Genomic DNA, 17,289 nt, shown 5'->3' with positions numbered 1-17,289 from the left:
GAATGGCTCCCTAACTAAACCCTGGAATGTAAAAAGAGGAGTGAGGAAGGGGTGCATTTTTGCACCGGTTTTATTTACACTTTACATAAATAAGCTGGGGGCAGTGCTATCAAACTCATGTTTAGACATCCCAAGAGTAGGTACTAAATCAATTCCAGCACTTTTATATGCAGATTATGCAGTTTTACTTGCCAGGATACCGATTGCTTTGAAATCTTTAGTTAATTATTTTATTGATTTTATGGTAGCTCTTGACCTAGGGGTCAATTTGACTAAATCTCATATAATGTCTTTTAATACTAAAGTATTTTAACTGTGCTTTTAATTATATCCGTGGTATAGTTTTAAATTTAAAATGTATGTGTTCTATTATGGGAAATGTACTTTTATGGCCAGAACGTGGCCGAACAAAGTTTTTATTGATTGATTGACTTACATTTAAAAAACTTAGAAATTAACAGATTTTTTTTATAGTGTGTTAGTGTTATAGTCTGCCTACATTGTTTTCTCTGGGGTGTGTCACAATACCAGTGGTTGGTCTTGTGTGGTACTTGTCTTACTCCACAGCTTGTCAGGGGCACATTTAAATCTGTTTTATCACTACTAGGGTAGAAGTGTTTTGTAATGTTATTACCTTTATGTGGGTATATGTTTTGGATTAGCATTTTTCTCCCTAAACTCAACCCTAAATGTCCCTTACATTTTTTAGTAGTTACTCCACTTTTTACACCGTTCTGCTCTGTTCTTCTCACATTTACTACAAAATTACTATAAATAAAACGAATTACATTGCGCACGCTGCAATTTGTTTTTATTTATTTATTTATTTATTTATGTACTTAACTCCGGTCGGCCCTATGCCAGAGTTTACTACCCCCCCAACTCGCCTCGCCCCGTCCCACCGTCCCGCAGCACTCCCACTACGAGCCGCGACTGCTATCTTCAATACACACAAAACACTTTTCTCAGGGACTTTCAGGATTGCAGGACTCGAGACACTCTCAAAATACATCTAGGCCCGAGGCACTTCCTGTGGGGAGTGGTGACACATTGGTCAGAGAGAAGGCAAACTTCAAAAGGTGATCTCCACCAGCTGTGTTTAGGGTAAACATGCCAGCCATCAGGCTTCCTGTTTGTTCTCTGTGCACATCTATGCCTTCTCCTTCCCTTACTGTCATTACTAACTAGGTGTAACATCCTCAGACAAAACTCAATGAAGAGTGACTTTGTTCCACAGAGATGGCATGCTCAGAGTGCAGGATGGATTTCTAATCTGCTTAGCCTTGGACTGCAGGCTGTCTTTGTCTTGTGCGTGGCTGCTGTAGCTCTGAAGGGTACTTCCTACCAGGAGTCTCTACATGTAGTCCAGGATGTTAGGCTGAGAATTCTGAGAAAGGAGTATGGTGGTATGAAGTATGAGAGATGCCAAAATGATCAAGGGTAGGATGTGTGTTAGACTTGGGGGTCTCTAGTTGGCACAGGTATGCACTTGTGACAAATAGGGACCCCCGCCTCTAGTCAGGGTAAAGGGGTACACTCCTAAAATAACACCTGCTCACCCCCTTGGTAGCTTGGCACGAGCAGACAGGCTTATCTCAGAGGCAGTGTGTAAAGCATTTGTGAACACATACAGTAATCAAGTGACAATACTACAGATGGACACCACACAAGTTTTATATAAAAAATAAGTATTCTTTATATAGATTTACCACAAGACCATAAACGACAAAAATCCACAATACTGTTACTTAAAGATGGTAGTATTTAGCTTAGTTCTTAAATGCAACCTTTAGATGCGACACGCAGGGCCACGAAAGTGTTGCAACGATGTTGATGCGATGAAAGTTTGGTGCAAAGAAATAAAGATGTGAAGATCTTCCTGATGCGGCTCGCTTCTCTGATGTTGCGAGAGATCTCGGCTCGATGCGTCAGCTGCAGCGGCGACACCATTGTCCAGTGATGCGACAACAGCGGCTTTGGCGGCGACACTCTTCTCCAGTGATGCAAGATGCTTTCGCTCGATGCAATAACTGCAGCAGTTCCGACGGCGGCACGCTTCTCTGTGGATGCGAGGTGCTTTTCTTGATGCGGTGCAATGTGAGAGCTACAGTGGCGTCATCCAAGATGTGATGGCAGCGGCTGCGACGGCGACACGCTTCTTCCTCGATCCGAAACTCTTCTCTTGATGCGGTGCAATGCGTCAGCTACGATGGTTGCGACGCGCTTCTTCGGGGTTCCGGGGCACTTCTCGTGATGCAGTGAAATGCGACAGCTACAGCGGCGACACCATTGTTCAGTGATGCGACGGCAGCAGCTGCAACGGCGACACGCTTCTTCTCCGTGAGTCGCGCTTTCAGCTCCTTGCGACACGCAGTCCCTCAGAAGGTCCAAAACAGCAGCAGGCACTTCCAAAGAACTCTGGGGAGCTGGTGGTTGAAGTCTTTTGTCCCTGAGACTTCAGCAGGAGGCAAGCTTATTTCCAAGCCCTTGGAGATCCTTCACTATTTGAGCAAAAGTACACACAAAGTTCCTTTCTCCTCTCTTTGGCAGTAGGCAACCCCTGCAGGCCAATCCCCCAGTTTCAGGGATAGTCTCTCCTCAGTTTCTTCTTGGTTCCTCTCCTCAGCAGAGGTTTCTTCTTGTTTCCCAAAGTGATCTAGATTCTTGGGATCAGGGTCCCAATACTTATACCCCAAAATCCTTTGTCCTCTGAGGGAAGAGGGGCCTTTGCCTTGTTCAAACCAGTTCTGATCAGTCCTGGAGCACTTTGTTTACCTGACTCCTTCTTTCCTTTCAGAGTGCAGGGCAGAGACATCAGACGCACCACAGGAGGTGGAGCCAGCATTGTGGAGGGAAGGCACAGCCCTATTCAGGTCCCAGGTGCAACTCCTCCCTCCCATCTAGATGCAGATCTCTCTATTCACCACTGGGCTACCTCACCCTGTCTCCTGGAATTCCACAGCACTGTCACTCAAACTCCGGATAAGGAATACACAGCCTAGCAGAGACAGGTTTGAATGGTTAGACAAAAAAATACCTACTTTCTAAAAGCGGCATTTTCTAACACAGAATGTTAAAACCAACTTCACTAAAAGATGTATTTTATCATTCTGAGTTCAGGCATACTAAATTCGAATTTCCACAATGTTCCCTGAGTCAGTTAGGGTTATAAGATGTAATAATCAAACTGCCCATTCTGGCCTATGGAGAACAGGAGCCTTGCAATAGTGAAAAACTAAAATGGCTGTAATTCACTATTAGAATATGCCACACACACCAGGGCATGTTCTACCTTGTACTTACAATGCACCCTGCCCTTGGGCCTATTATAGGGGTGCCTGATATGAAGAAAAGGGAAGGTTTAGGGACTGGCAAGTTGGTGCACTTGCCCAGTCAGCATGACAGTACCAAATTGCACACAGGCTCTGCAATGGCAGGCCTTAGACACACTTTTACAGGCTGCTTCTATGGGTGGCACAACCAGTGCTGCAAGCCCACCAGCAGTATTTGGATTACCAGCCCTGGGCACTCCTGGTGCACTGTACTAGGGTCTGACAGGTAACCCAAACCAACCAATCATGGAATCACTAATTCATACATCAATTTACCATAGCGAGAGCATATGCACCTTAGCACTGATCGGCAGTGGTAAAGTGCCCAGAATCATAAAACGGCCAACAACAGGTCAGAAAAAATAAAGGAGGAAGGCAAAAAGTTCCTACAATGTGGTTTGATATCCAATGTCATGCCTGCCATACCAGGGAAACATGAATTTCCTTTGACCGTGGATGTTGTTGACGTTGGATTAATTCCTGACAAAGATGGTTGTATCATTAGTTTGTGCTCTTTGAGGGTCCCTGTCTAAGATGTTGTTCATCTGATCTTTCTGTGAAATCTTTTCTTGTCTACTCATTCATAAAGGAGTCTGGGTCTGAGAAAGATGTATATAATTATTTCATTTCCTGTATTTTTCATTGCGTTCATGACCCTGCTTAAATTGATTTTTGCTCCTTTTTTCTGCAGATGTTTTTTCCTTTTTGATTCCTCAACTTGGATGATTATTCTAGACTCTTACTCTACAGTGTCTCAGGGACGTTTTGGTGTCCTACTTCCTGATTCATTTTCAACTAAAAGCTGTCCATATTGTTAAGGAGGTTTCTTCTCCCCTTTGTTGCTTTTTCTCTTAACTGGGACCCTCCTACGGAGAAATGTGACACCTTTCAGGTGTATCAAAACATATACATAAACCTCGGCACTCTAATCAATTTGACATTAATTCATAAAAACTCTTCAATGTAGGTCAATTTAAAACACCAGCAAACAAAAAGTTTTTTACTTGCTGTTCAACGTCTGACATAAGGATCATTGTATCATGCTTTCCATCGTTGAAATACAATGCTATTGCTTCCAAATATGTGGCCTAAATCTGTATGTCCCATATGTATATTAAATTGAACAGCAAGTAAAAAACTTTTTGTTTGCTGGTGTTTCAAATTGACCTACATTGAAAAGTTTTTTTGAATTGATGTCAAATTGATTAGAGTGCCGAGGTTTTTGTATATGTTTTGATATTGCCACTGGGTTCATTTGGGCCACAGACGGCTGACACCTTAGGTAGTGGGGTGTAGATCTCTAACCTTGAGGGGCACCAATACTGTGAAATAATGGATAATGCACATAGAGAGTGATGTGCTACCAATAAGACAACCACTACCATTTGTAAATATTGTAACCTTTCAGGTGTATGGTAAAGGGTAAGTAGCACTGTGCCTACGGAGAGGAGTGCCCTTTCTTTGGGCAAACATGAATGATACAAGAGAGCTTAACTGTGTTCAGTCCTTTACACTAGGTCTTGTAATTAACTGGCTACTGCCTCCCTGCCAGTACATTGCAAGCTGGTTGTCTGCTCCCAGAGATTATTGATCTACGCTGAGAGACACTTCACACCTATTCAGGGGTGAGACAGAGCTTGCCAGAGCCAACCAGGTAACTGAACAGACTTCAGACAGAGATGTACAACTTTTTCAAAAGTATCTTCGAGGCAAAAAGTCCATGTTCACCAATGTATTTGATTTTTTTATAAAAATGACGGGGTAGCAGAGATGATATTTCTTGCTCAATGTATCAAAAAGTGAATTATAAATCAATTAAACAGCATTTGTATAGCGCAGCTTATCTCCCCATGGGGGAGTTCCGGTGCTGGGACCACAAGTGCCATTAGTTAAAGAGCCAAGTCGTGAGCCCTTTCATGAAGTCGGTGAGTAAGGGTGCGGTGCGGAGGTGGAGATTGTTTGAGGACTTGGCAGTGAGGTAGGAGAAGGAACGACCTCCACTGTGGCGAGGGGAGCGGAGCGGAGCGGAGTTGCTTGGCGGGATGGAGGAAGGTCAGGTTGTGGTTGATATAGGTGAGTCTGAAGATGTTGAGAGCTTTGTAGGCGTGGGTCAGCAGCTTGAACTGGCATCTCTTCTGGACGGGGAGCCAGTGGAGACTTCTGAGGTGGGGGTGATGCTGGTTCAATTTGGAAGATTGAGGATGAGTCTACCTGCAGTATTCTGTGCGATCTTGAGTCGCTTAAGGAGCTGTGATGTGGTTCCAAGCAGGCCTTGGTAAAAATGGGAAGACTGCTTCACCCGCATGTAGCAAATACCCCTATGACATCTTGTTACTGTAGAAACATGCCCGTCCCATACTTGGCATGTCTCATTTTTATACATTATGTACCCACACCTTGTGGGCTGCAAAGCACTATTTATGGGTGACTTAGCTAATGTTAGGAGTATGATTTCTCACAAATGGTTTACGTTCGCATGTGCTGCTTGGAACCTTTAGCTAGAGCTGGCTAGGCCCACAAACACTGTACTGAAGCAATACTTTCAAAGTCACACATGTGAGTTGTGTTATAACGTACTTCAGCACACGTGTGACATCCCATCTTTATGCCACTGGGGTCTTTGGATGATATTATGTGTAGCTCTACGGGAGATCCAGTAATGTCAGATAGAATTAAACATGGCTTCCATATTTTGGGACAGGGTGCATACACTAGGAGCTCTTTATCAGCCTCCCAAGGAGTCAGAAACAAAAATACCAGAATATCAAGGAAGAGAAAAATTGGATGCACCATTCTTTAGATACTGTATGCTTTTTTTAAAAAAATGAAAAGCCGTGTGAAATTGCATAAGCAGATTATTTTAAACTTCCTGTTTTTCTAGAGGTCTTTGACCACTTTATAGGAAAAATGCATTGCTTTGCCAGCATTTCGCTATTTTTGTTCGGGTGAATGAGCCCTTGCACCTTATGGTATGGTAAGAATTTCCTGGTATCACAAGAAAGAACTGGAATATTTCATTAGCATTCCGTCTAAAAAAATTACATTTTTAAACTATTTGAAAATTGTGCTAAAAAATCTATTGGCCCCTGTATTTTTTCAAATGTTAAAAAGACCCCCTCACAGACTCTCCACAATGAAGTCCCGCTCACTGGATTTAGTCGCTCACTGTTTGCAGTTCGAGAGGAGTATTGATTTCTCAATTTCCAAATTCACTGGCCACTTCCGCAGTCCTGCCAACACACATAGCGACACTGTGGGGGCTTGTTTACAAGCGTCTTGCGCCACCGGTACGTCACTTGTTTCCATATTAAAAGTGACGCACCGGAAAAAAGTGACGTACCGGCCGGGCAAGGGACTTGTAAATAAGCCCCCGTGTGTCACACGAGATCGGCTCTATTTACATAGTCACCAGGTGAAGCGACGATATCTATCGCACAGTGAGCACGCGTGAGTTATAAACCAATGCAGAGTTGGTTTCCAGCTAATACATGTATAGGGGCTCCTGCCTTTGCACTTCTATTACAGATTACAGAGCCTCTGTGGAGCACGTTTTCATGAGCCAAATTGCTGTGCGTTTGCTCCTTGCACAAAACTCCTCCTCCTTCAAGCGCCTTCCCTCTAAAGTCCCTCCATGGTGCTCAGGGTGTGACGGCTTGTAAGTCCTGTCCCCTCTCAGGCTCCCCCCACCCTCCTCACACAGTAGACAATTCGTCAAAACTGACAGGTACACACCAGTCAAAAAAGATGATAAAGTGATACGTTTGGGAGTTCAGAGTTAGCATGCGTGTTTCCCCAGACATCTATATTAGGTCCCTATGGGGCATATCAACAAGGGCTTCATCTCTGCTTTTTTGGCTTTAAAAGCCAAAAAAGCAGAGATAAAACTAGCACCCTATCAACAACAGGGTGCTATCATGCAAATTTGCATGTTAGCACCCTTTTACTCTACACTTCCCCTTGCATCTCTAATGAGATGCAAAGGGGAAGTTCCAGAGTAAAATAATAGGAGAAATGTCGCTAAGCGACATTTCTCCTATTATCAAGAATATCGCTAACCCTGTTAGAGACAAAAAAAGCAGCGCTAACCGCGGTTAACGCTGCTTTTTTACGTGTGGCATTTTTCTGACTTAGCCATTATATCCTAGGGAAGGAGGATATCATGGCTAAGTTTGTCTGTCCCTATCAACAAGCTAACGTGAGATTATCGCTGGGTTTCCAGCGATAATCTCAAGTTAGACAGTTAGCGTGAGGATTTTTATCGCTTTTGAGATAAGCGTTGCTAATAGCACGCTATCTCAGCGATAAAAATCCACGCTAGGCGGCGATAATTATCCTAGCGCTAAGTGCGCTTAGCGATAATTATCGCCGGTTGTTGTTGATATGCCCCAGAGTCCGGTGTGATTAACAAATGTCCAATTTCAAGTGTAATCCAGTTTTCACGGTTTCAGAGTGAAATCATTTTTAAAGACACATGATCTTTGAATGCATTATTGCGAAATATTCGATGAATTAAAATGTAAAACCAGGCAACACAATTACACACTCCAACATTATCAGCTTCATTCAATTTCCGTAGCTGGAATTGAACGCAATCTGTGAGGACTTTTTCCAGTGGATGAACGGCTCAATCACGGTGCTGATTTTAGTTTGATCATTTTAAGTAAGTGTATAATCAGCGTTTTCGGATTTCTCCTACTCTTGCAATCAGCAGGTTGCCATTATGTATCTAATCAGCCATTTGGTTTGTATCATGGATCGACCTCTCTAAGATGTATATGGTATGTCATCAAGAGAAGTGAAAGTAGGACAAACAACAAAATCCAACAATCAGCAGAGAATTACTACTCGATACCATGTAAAAGTAAAAGGTCTTTGTGCAATGGTGTAGAGTTGCTACAGTTTTTGGTAATTTGTTACTGATGTAGGGAACAGTAAAAAACAAAAACAGTCGTAAAGCAGGCAGCATGATATTAATTTTTTTTCTCGCCTATAGTGAGGTGTACAGGAAAATATATTATATATCATACGCCAGGCGCACAGTTGTAAACTCTAGCATTTGCTTTTGAATGTGCAAAATGCTACTTGCTGATTTAAAAACACTAAAACCATTAATGCATGGTTTGGGCCAAAACACTTGCGGTTCAGAGTTCATACTATGGCAGATTTATGAGCCCCTTGCGCCACTTTTGCGTCACTTTTCCCATGTTAAAAGTGACGCAAAAGTGGCGCAAGGGGCTCATAAATCTGCCCCAAAGTTTCAGTGCATGTCATTTGAAAGGATGTGCTAAAACTGCACTTACTAATGCTAATGTTGTATGTGCTGGTTTATGCTCTAATTGCACATCCATTAACAGTGATATTACATGTATAAAGCTTATGCATGATCATGTGCCAGAAATATGCGTTCACCCTGCCGTTTTGTATTAACTTGTGTGGTCGTCACATGCCCCGTTAGAGACAATCTTGGACTGAGGCCCACCGTACAGAAATATTGTCCTATGTAAGGGTGATAATACTGAGATTAAGCCCTGATTTAGAGTTTGGCAGAGAGGGCACTCAGTCACAACAGCAAAGTTGTACCCTCTATGCCAAACTGAAATCCCACCTGCCTCATTTAAAGTGAGGCGGAACTTCAATATGTCATTGACGGAGACTACTCCATCGACACCACTGATATACACCTCCGAAGGCCGGAGAGAGTAAGTGCCATCGGAGGTTTGTCCATTGACTGCCTACTTCATTTAGAGTGATCAGTCAAATGCCAGGTGAAACCTGTTGGTAAGGGGCAGTCAAAACTGCAAAATGACCCTTATACAATGGAAGACAACTCATATAGTGCGGGGGTGAGGGGAGCATTATTTTCTTAACAAAATCAAAATCCTACTTTGGGATTTTATTTTTGAAAATAAAAAAAACAGGTTCAAATTTTGATTGATTGGCCTAAATTGACCCCTAATCCTAAGGACTAAATTGACCCATAAGTCTAAGGAATACTGTGATTGGAAAACAGAAACACCAGGATGCTCCTGACACAGAAAGGAAGGGTTGATAAAATGCAACAAGGTGTGGCTATTTGTTTGAATGATACTACAGCACCAACAAAAATTTAAGAGAAACAGAGGCACACTACTTTAGCTCAGAGAGATTTAACAGGAATTAAGGGGCTCATTATGAAGGCGAGCGGACATCTTGTGCATGGAAATGTAGGGGGGTACCACGGGTACCCCCCTAGTGAACATAGATCCTCCCCCCACACAGAGGGGGCCCGCAACGGGCCTCAGAACCCAGCCTCCACCAGCCTTTCCATGGCTAGGCACCGCCACCATTTCACACATGCTGACCGCTCCGCCAGGAAATCGTGACGATTGCCATGGCGGAAGCGTGGAGGGCGGTCTTTGTGACCGCCGTGGTCAGTAAACGATTCCCCCCGCCATCCTAATGTGGTGGGGGAAATGGGATCCAGATGGCTTTTTGCCAACGTAATGAGCCCCTAAGTGATTGTTGGTTTAATACACTGGCCATTAAATTAAATACTTTTGATGCGGTAGCTTTACTTTTCTATATATTGGTAAATGCATTTTAGCTGCCTCTGAGAATGGGATGGCAAAATTGGAAACTCCCAATGAGAAAAAGTCATCAAGCAGCCAGTAGTGGAGCAGAGAGAAAATTAGGCATTGCTTTTTTTAAATGGACACATTGTAGACATTGAGGTTTGTTCTGTTGGGCCCAATTCACAAACAGCATTTTGCAGTACATAAATGAGTGCTACTCAGGTACTACAAAATAAATTCACAAACCTGTGACCGGAAACCTCTGCCTATTTTTCTGTTCGGAGATCTCTGCCACAGTGGCGGAGCTCTCTGTACACGGAAGTATGAATTTTTGTAGTAAAGGGGGGAGGGACCAGAGGAATTGCTGGGAAAATGGAGCAATAATGACTCTAAAATGGTAGAACTTTAGAGAAATTTAAGGAGGGGATTGGGGTGACATGGTAATACAAATACGCTCACAAAAGAGTAGGACAATTGCAGTTCACACAATGCTCATCTAATGTTACAAAATACCTTAAGGTCTCAAATGTGCACAAGTCCCGCCATGGAGTAAGTCTAGCACCACAGATGATACAGATACTGTGAAACTCTCCAAGAAAATAATGCAGGCAGGAAAGGAAAATAACACCTTGTAAGAGCTAATCTTAAAGACTTAAAATAGTTTGACATTCAGAAAAATATAGTGATAAAATATATTTAATTATTGATTTAAAAAAACTTTTATTAAAATTTAAAACTTAAACATTTTAAACGTTTCCAAAAATATATATTTTTTAATGTATTAAATATATACCCTGTAACCATGTGAGTAATTGTTTAGGTATTGTTTAAAAATTATCATTTACAAATCAGATTAGCATTTTAAAATATTTGTTTTATGTAATGGAATTTTTTTTTCATGAGCTTATACGGGGTTGCATTTTATTTTATTATTTCCAGGTTAATTATGAATATCTTAAATTAAATTTGCATTTATATTATACAAATTACTAACTTTACCAACATGTTCATATAGTGAGATCTCCACCCTTACACGTTTTAACTTTACACTCATTAATTATGTTGTTGGAGGCTCCATTCCTCATATGAAGGGGTTGGAGACATGTAAGTCTACACCTGGGTGTAAATTGCCACGCAAAAATGGCATATAGCAAAAAAGTGGAGAATTATATGTAGGTGTAGGAATCAATATGCACACTAGTAAATATACATATATACTTACCTTTGAGAATTGGGCCCAAAGACTTATGTTTGTGAGTAAGTGAAAGCAGAGGAAAATATTGAGGTATCAGGAATTAAGGTCCTGATTTTGAACTCAGCGCATAGGTAACTCGGTCACAATGGTTACGGGTATGCGGTCCACCAAAATATAAATCCCATTACATCCTATGGGATTTATATTTCTGCAGACAGGATATCCATGTGATGGAATAACCCATCCACCATGTTCTAAATCAGGCCCTAAGTAAAAACAGTATTGGAAAATTCATGTGTATGTTGCAGTAATTATTTAATTAACCTGGGGCTTGGCTCAATATGGCTTCTTTGGGCATTCTTATCTAAGTATAGCCCTTCTTTTTAAGTTTCTTTTGCCTTTCTTTAAAGGGCTGAGATTGTGAACTGAACAGTCCCTATGCGCTAACTGCAGGAATAAGTAAGTACAGTATAATAATGTCTGTGGCAGAGTTGAAAGTTTTGTATACTCAAAAGAAGGGCCGTCCTCTATCCCTCTAGGAATATATTTACAGGCACAAGCAAATAAGGAGAACTCCTAGGGATGCTATTTTAATCGTTATACGGACATAGGACCATATGCATCAAGCCTTTTTCCCGTTTGCAAACGGGCCGATTCTCAGAATCGGCTCGTTTGCGAATTGGAAAAAGCCTTTTGGGATGTATCATCCGAAAAGGCCAACGCAAAATAGAGAATTGCAAAATTTGCGCTTCTCTATTTTGCGAAGGCAATTAAGGAATTGCAAATTGCGATTCCTTAAATGCAATTCTGGAAGCACCAGAAATTTGCTATTTGGCCTTAAGGAATTGCAAGTTACCACCAACTTCAAGTTGGTGGTAATTTCCGATTTTCTTTAAAAAAGCACTTTTTAGATTTTTTAAAAGTGCCATATGTCGCACATACATGCCCTTAGTGCATGTATGAGCGTAAAATATGCACACATGCATATTTGAGGGGTGCAACAGGGTGTCCTTTTGGCACCCTTGCACCCTTGAAATTGCATTCTCAATTTGCGATTCTCTAATTGGTAATTAGACCTCCTAACCCATAGGAATGAATGGGAAGGTATTCCTTAATTGCGAATCTCAATTTGCGATTCGCAAATAAGGAATATGTAGGATTCGCAAAAATTTTAGCAAATCCTACATACATTGCATTTTGTGATTCTCCAATTGCGATTCGCTAAAAATCGCAATTTGAGAATCGGAAAACTCTTTTTTGATACATATGGCCCTTAGTGCTGTGTCATTCTTGCCAACAGACATTTTACCTTCTGCTCAACAGTGCCTATTTAAACAATTGCAGCTGGTGAAATGCTTGTGTGGAAGGTGGGAAGGAGAGTATGGGTACGGGGAGGTTACCCTCAATAAAAAAAGAAGAAAAAGGAAATCAACAATCACCTTGGTTCAAACCCAAATCATACATATAGATCCATTAGTGTCTACCTTGTAAATTATTTACATATTGATTCAAAAATATCTCAACAGAAAAACTCAGAAAACTAGCAGTGTAATGAATTTACTCTTTCTTATTATGTCCAGATTACAGTCATAATTATGCAGAATTCATGCTTGGTTACAATCGGAGAACAATATGGATGTTAACCCCACACCGCTGGACTAATAGAATGCACTGTTACAAACTTAAGGTAAAAAAAAAAATGTTGAACACAAGAAAAAGTACAGTTCTTGCAAACATACTCTAAACTTCTACTTCAAAATGGTGGCTGAATTCTAACAACTCATAGTAGTTCCAAAAGAGGAGGTTGATATTTCAGTGCCTACTCTTGCAAGTCCACACTAGAGGGCAACCCGATGCCCATGCCCAGGAGTCTACCAACACAAATTCAGAAGCATGATTGAGCTCAAGTCCAGGGTCTCATCTGAGCACTCGGTGCACACTAGCCTTTGCACCAGTGGAGCATCAGAAAGCAAGCCTTAGCAGAATAGGCCTCTTCAAGGGGAATTGTGCAAATATTTCTGAGTCCATATGTAGAGGGGATGAATATATATCAGCCATCTTGTCGTCATCACTAGAGTCCACTAGAGGTTGTGAAATATGTTTAATAGGATGCAACCAACTTTGAGTGGCACTTGTTCATGCAGTTGGGCAGAGCCAATTATTAGTTAAGTTGCATCAGTAAACACCCATGTTCACGAACATTCAAATTTGCAAATATGGCTCCTACCAGACTACCAAAGAAAAGTAGCTTTCAGTTGAAGCAGCCATATGAAAGGATGACATGAAGGGAGCAATACAACCACACTAAAGATCACTTTCGGAGATTTACTTCATGATTAATTGCCAGAATAGGACAATTGTTAACGTGGTTGCATTATTGATGTCATTACACTTGTTTCTTATTACAACCATTGCTGCCTACCATCCTAGGAATGCATCTTTGTCAATGTTCCAACCTGTTATCATTACAGCCCATTGACCTCATCACGTTGAACATAAGACATGAAAAAAAATAAGAATATCAACACTTCTAGTAAGGTGGAGTGTCAAGGGGACTAGTGAGAAGCTTCTGCTGACAAAGATCAGGCGTTCAAGGATCTGTGCAAGAACCTGCAATACCTTGATTCTAGTAAGCAATGGCGGTGTTTGAAGGTACAGATTTAATTGAGAATATGAATCACGTTTGTTACTCGAGTAATGGAACCAGTAACATATTGAACAGTTGAAATTTGTTCAGCTTTGAGAGGGTCATCCCAGGTTAATTGAGCAATCCAAGACCTGCTCTATCATTCTCAGACTTTTTCTTTGGCAAAAGGTTATTGATCCGGATGGTCAAATAAGGAATCACAGAACAGCAAATTCTTTTGACAAGCGTTATCTGAATGGGTTCTGAGAAGTGTATAATTTTGGCAATTATATTCAGCAATTCTGTAAGGGTGACGAATTTGAACGTGGACCAATGGTTTTATCTTTTTGTGTGGTGGTGCTGTTGTCCTGGGACTTCTAGGGGTGTGTAATTAATGGTTCTATCATTTTGAACTACTCTGCAAAGAATGTGGTGACTTCTCCACGTTATTCCTTTGGAGAAGTTGGTGAATTCTTTTGACATGGAAAGAGCAAATTATTAAATGATTACAGTTTTATGATGTTTTTGCTAGGTCTAGCATGCATTATATATGGGAGTATATTAAAGCGAAAATTGTACTCACTCTAAACTTCATGTGCACTCACTTTATTAAACTGTACCTTTCCCTTATTTTATTTCTGTGCTTGTTTCTTTTTGCGTTTTAAAAACATGTATTGCTTTTTAATAATTAAAGCAGGTTATGAATAACAAAAATAAGAGGGTATCTGAAAGATCGGTATGTTTGACCTATAAAGTAATATAATATATGAAATTAAATTAAACTATAAATTCCTTCTACTTTTGTTCAAGTATTGCCAACACACAACTCTTCAGTAAGTAATGCAGCTCATGTAGAGTGGAAAGGGATGGGACCATATGGGATCTAATTATTTCATGATTTCAATGGCACTTTAGTACCACCTTAGCTTTCTAGTGATGGAGCATTGGAATTCATCTCTCTGCCTTTCGCTGTCTCAGAGTCAATCTGTCTTTTCTTCCTTTCCTTCTCCTCCACCCCTTTCTTTTTCTTAAGTGTGTAACTATGTGTAGTTCATGATAGACACTCTCGCACTTTTTTCTCTTTTCTTTTGAAACACGTATAGGGATTAGTCTCTATTCCATTTCCAAACCTCAAATACAGTTTTTTCCATCTCTTAGGAAGACCTATTTATGTGTCATGTAAGTGTTTTTGGTAATATATCTATTAATTACTTGGCCTTGCAGCAGGTGGAGTTGTAGGAGAGCTGCATCCTCGGATATTCTGAGCTTGTGTAGTGGAGCATAGACTTTTGATTGTGGATGTGCTGGATGAACGCCTCCTCGTAATTGTGATCCCGGCTTTAGACATAGTGCAAGTGTGAGCGCAAGTTCTTATCCGTCTCGTAAGATAAGAATTTGTGTCTTGGAGATGTTTAGAAATAGAACCACTGCCTTAGTGTGGTTTAGTGAAATGCCATAATGAAGCATGCAAAGTGCTCGAAAAAGCTTAAAAACACTGATGAACCCACTTGCGTTGCAACCACACAATGTGGTGCAAGAACGACGCAACTCAAAATTGAGATTTATGAAGCGACGCAAGCCAACTTTACGTGGCCTGAGTAGATACATAAATCTGGAGTAAAGCAACGCAGCGCAAATCGCTGTGCTGCATTACTCGGTCCGGGGAAGGCCTTCCATAGGTGTTGCGTAGGTGTTCCCATGCAACTCCCATGGTAATTGATACATTCCCAGTTTTAACAAAAATGGTAGGCCTGGGAATGCACAAAACAAAATATGCCTTCTCAGGGGGAGCGTAACAAGGAGAAATATCTTTATTTCTCCTTGTCACTTTCTCTTCCTATATGTGCAGAATTTTGCAGCAAACATAGGAAGGGGAATATGCTTCTCAGGATTTTTTTGTGTGCCATAAGATGACCCTTCCTGCACAAAAACAATCCTGCATGCAATGCAGGCACCCTTGTACCATTGTGCAAGGGTGCCTGCATCCAATTGTGCACCAGCCCTGGGGAAAGTACAGGAATACGCCGTCTTGGAATAAATATGGTGCATTTCTGTCCTTTCCCTGTAATGCAGTGCACCAAGGTGACTTGCTGCGCTGCGTTGCATTACAATCTCATAAATATGCCCTAGAGTCTGAATAGGAAGTGGTGGAGATTAATTCACTTTCCAGGACTGATTCAGCAAGTCTGATTAAAGAGTCAGTCAACTCTGCCTTTAGTGAACCTCCAGATAAGTTGCAGAGATTAAATGCAAATAGAGAAGTTGATGATTTGCCATTTCTTGATATACTATAACCCATTATTCTGAAAGAGTGGAACAAGATTGACAAAGCGTAATTTCCCTGATGCCTATCAAGGAAATATCTTCTGGAAGGATTTAAGGAGTAGTTTCCATAAACTCCCAAATTTATTTCTATCTTGGCCAACATGGCGTTGATAGAGCATCATGAGATTCTGAGATTTGTAGGGGTGCATCATATTCACCGTAGTCAGCACCCGCATATTAATCGATGTATGTTTAGAAGTGCCATAGAAATGTATTGTTGTAATCATTTAACATAGAGGCGATTAAAATGTAATAACGCTTTTGTGAAGATCAACGTTGCAAGTTATTGTGAATGTATTTAGTAAAATGCACAATAATTAGTTTTCATACAATGCAATGTATTAGGTTAAACGTGTGTCATGTTAAAGTTACACGTGTAGATTGCTTAATTACGCACATGAGGATAATGAACTAATGCTTAGAGTGTGATTTAATAGTGTGTTTGATTTTGTGAAGGCCTGATCGCATATACGTTAGAAGCGAAGGGCCTATTCATTTCCTTATGTTAGCTAATGTTGTAGGCCGAAAGGGATTCCCTTGGTAAAGGCTTTTGGTTGCAGGGAAATGTAAAATCTTAAAGACGTGAAATGGTTTCTTGTTCCCGTGTTTCTGTTGCAGGTGCAAGGACATTTAGCTCGTTAGAGAGACTAGGTCTTTGTTTTAGGAGTTAGGATGCTGTGAGAAGCCAACAAGGGAGTGCATTGGAATGTGGAGATGATACTTCCAGCGCAGAAGGTGCCTGGGACCCAAGGTCAAGCTAACCGTCGTTGGACGCCAGACAAATTTGTGGAAAACTACAGAGAGAAGGCCTGGCTGAAGAGGTGTGCCGAAGGGCGTGTTCTATGATTTTGGGGTTTTGTATTAGGGACAGTGCCCCATGGGTTGAGCAGATGAGGTTTAGACGGGAAGCTAGAAGGAGCATCTTAGATCGAGCTCCGACTAAGTGAATGTACTTCTAAGGGAGTCTTCACTTCTGACACCTTTTTCTTGATTCTCTTGCCTGGGATGGAATGTTAAGTAGGGATGTCACCTTAGAGTTAGAGTAGGGATAAAAAACATTTTTTTTCCTTTGACCGATGATTCCTAAAATAGATATTGGTCTAACTATCGTTTTCTTGATGATTTTGGAATCAGTAATACTTTTTGTCTTGAGCCGAATGAGAATCCTGCGTAGGCTTGCTTTCGTGTTAGTGCCCATTTACCTTCTACACCTTGTACTGAGGTGTTTTAATGTTCAACTATTTTTGGTCGTAATAAAAT

This window comes from Triturus cristatus, chromosome 10 (assembly GCF_964204655.1).
Source record: "Triturus cristatus chromosome 10, aTriCri1.1, whole genome shotgun sequence".
NCBI classification, from domain to species: domain Eukaryota; kingdom Metazoa; phylum Chordata; class Amphibia; order Caudata; family Salamandridae; genus Triturus; species Triturus cristatus.
Note: the sequence above shows the minus strand (reverse complement) of the source record.